The following is a 3,122-nucleotide window of genomic DNA, read 5'->3' as shown; positions in this document are numbered from 1 at the left end:
ATGCTTCTGGTATCGGTATAGGTGGTGTATTAAGTCAAGAGGGTCACCCTATCGCCTATTTTAGCGAGAAATTAAATCAGGCACAGCAGATGTATTCTACTTATGACAAAGAATTCTATGCTATCGTCCAAACTCTTCGTCATTAGCGTTATTATTTATTGCCTCAAGAGTTTATCCTTTACTCCTATCACCAAGCCCTCCGCTATCTCAATTCCCAACGTAATTTGAGTGATAGACACATTAAATGGGTAGAGTTTCTCCAAGAATATACATTTGTTCTCCACCATCGAGCTGGGGTCGATAACAAAGTGGCGGATGCTCTTAGCCGTATTATTATTGTACTCCAAACTATGAGTACTATGGTGGTCGGATTTGAACGTTTAAAAGATGAATATCCTAGTTGTCCCGACTTTGGTCTCATTTTTCAAGACCTCGTATCTAACTCCTCTCGTAATCATGTTGCTTTTTTGCTTAAAGAGGGTTATCTTTTTAAAGGTAACAAGTTGTGTATTCCTCGCACCTCACTTCGTGAGTTCCTTATTTGGGAACTCCATGCTAGAGGTCTCGCAGGTCACTTTGGTTGTGATAAAACTGTCTCCTTAGTTGAGGATAGATTTTATTGGCCTTTCCTTAAAAAGGATGTGGCTCGCATTGTGTCTCAGTGTCGCACGTGTCAGTTGGGTAAGGCCCAACGTCAAAACACGGGGAGGTATACTCCCCTACCTGTTCCTCATACTCCTTGGCGTAACCTTAGTATGGATTTTGTCCTAGGATTGCCTAAAACTGCAAGAGGTCATGATTCCATTTTCGTTGTCATGGATAGATTCTCCAAGATGGCCCATTTCATTCCATGTTCCAAGTCTACTGATCCATCATATATCGCTAAGTTATTCTTCAAAGAGGTTGTTCGCCTGCACGGATTGCCAATCACTATTGTTTTTGATAGAGATGTTAAATTTGTTAGTTACTTGTGGAAAACTCTATGGAAATTGTTTGGGACAACTCTTAAGTTCTCATCAGCATTCCACCCCCAAACAGATGGTCAAACAGAAGTAGTAAATTGTAGTTTGGGTAATTTGCTTCGTTGTTTAGTTGGGGACAAATCGGGTTATTGGGATTTGGTATTGCCTACCGTTGAATTTGCATACAATAATTATGTTAATAGGTCTACCGGTCATAGCCCATTTGAGATTGTTCAAGGTTTCTCCCCACGTCAACCACTGGACCTTGTTCCATTACCTACTCTTGCTACATCTGAGCAATCTTTTGTTGATCATATTCGCACCTTACATGAAGAGATTAAAAGAAAAATTGTTTTAAGCAATGACCACTATAAACTAACAGCTGATGCACATCGTAGGCATAAAGAGATTAAGATTGGCGATTTTGTTATGATAAGACTTGCCCCTGAACGTTTTCCAAAACATGCTGCAAAAAAACTTTGTGCTGATCACTCAGCCCTTTCCCTGTTATTAAAAGGCTTGGAACTAATGCTTATCTATTTGATTTGCCAATGCACTTAAATATTAGTCCAGTTTTCAATATAGCAGATTTATATCCTTATCGAGGCACATTCGAGCCTCTGATTTTGTCTTCTAATCTGCAAGACAAGTTTCTCAACCGCTCCCTCAAGCCCCCATTACCACATTTTCACATCAGGATATTGTTGATGAGATGCTTGACGATGAGATCATTGCATCCCAAAATGGGGGTTTTCGTAGGTTTCTTGTGCGTTGGAAAGATCGTCCGCTAAGTGATGCTACGTGGATTAATGAAGTAGAATTTCGTCAATTGGATTCAAAGCTTTTAGATGCTTACTTGGACTATACCTCGCCGGAGTCGAGTTCTTTTCAGTCGGGGAGGAATGATGCAACAAGGAAACAATTAAAAGTCTATTCAAGGCGAAAGACTAATAATCAATAGAATTCTAGTATACCTAAATTATAATAGTTTTATTTTGACAATGTTATCTTTTAATTTCAAGTTTCTTTAGATAAGAAGTTTATTTAATTTCAAAGTCCTTCTCTATGTAAAGGGGCTTAAGGCAATATTTAGAAACACTTGCATTATATGTATAAGATTATTTCTTTTGCCCTCAATTCTTCTCTGTGATTCTCCTTTCTTCTTATTATTCTTTATTAATTTGTGTGTTCCTGGATCACTAACATATACCACAAATTTTGAGTTTTTCAAATCTAATATTAGGTAGCCCATATTTGGATAGAATTTGCAAGAAACTCTTTCCATCATGGCTTGTCTCTTGTGCCATAGGGGTTAGGGCCCATATCCATGCAAGACCTTTCCGACTATAAAACATAACTTGATTTGATTGATAAGGTAGGCTGACTTGAGGTGCAGAGCATTTGTTTAATATAGCGCTTTAAACATTTCGATGTCAAAACAAGGATACGGTCCGGTTTTTAAACAAGTTTTAATAGTTGGTTTCACATGATTGAATTATGTTTTAGCCTTTTAAAGTCCCATGCTGAAATATCACAAGTAGCTCTTCGTCTTGGGCCATCGCACGGAAAACCAAAATCCTTTTTGTCTGGCATTAACTTCAAACCATGTGCATTTAAAACACCTTTTACTAAGATCAATATAGTTGTATGTAAACCCAAAGCAATAGCACGATGAACCAAACAGTCTCCAGGACCTATTGTCAAGAACAATAAATTATTGCCTCCATCTCATTTATATAGGTTGACTTCTTATTTTCTTGTCCTAATTACACAGTCTTGTTTCTTTATTAAGAATATTTTGTTATATTTGTTTACTAATATACTCTTATTTAATTTGCTTAGTCATAATCAAATTTTCACTACTTAGTCTGGAAATTGTATAAATATAAATAAGGGTAAACTAGGAAAGTTTTTGGCAAAATTGTTTTTTAATAATATTAAATAAGATTTCTTAATCCGTGTGAAAAACATAAACAACCTATATAAATGGGATGGACTGAGTGCTATTTTCATTAATAGCATCTAAAAGACCGTGCAACCAGATACTTTAACCCGCATTGAACGTCAAACTGTTTGCTGGAGATAGAAGTACATTGACCACTCATATGAAGTTTCCCTTTGAGTCGATTGTTTCCATTGAGCAAATATAAGTTCAATCAA

At 36.7% G+C, this 3,122-nt stretch overlaps 1 protein-coding gene across 1 annotated transcript in view; it reads left to right on the top strand.

The window, feature by feature from the left end:
• The window catches only part of LOC111407934, a 12,077-nt gene extending 10,010 nt beyond the window's left edge, over positions 1-2,067 (top strand). Inside the window, exon 6 of the mRNA XM_023037659.1 lies at positions 1,722-2,067. The gene's annotated coding sequence lies outside the window, so the exon portion shown is untranslated. The remainder of the gene's footprint in view (positions 1-1,721) is intronic.
• The last annotated feature ends 1,055 nt before the right edge of the window (positions 2,068-3,122 follow it).

This window comes from Olea europaea, chromosome 13 (genome assembly GCF_002742605.1).
Source record: "Olea europaea var. sylvestris chromosome 13, O_europaea_v1, whole genome shotgun sequence".
Classification (NCBI taxonomy): domain Eukaryota; kingdom Viridiplantae; phylum Streptophyta; class Magnoliopsida; order Lamiales; family Oleaceae; genus Olea; species Olea europaea.
This window is presented reverse-complemented; position numbering and strand designations above follow the sequence as displayed.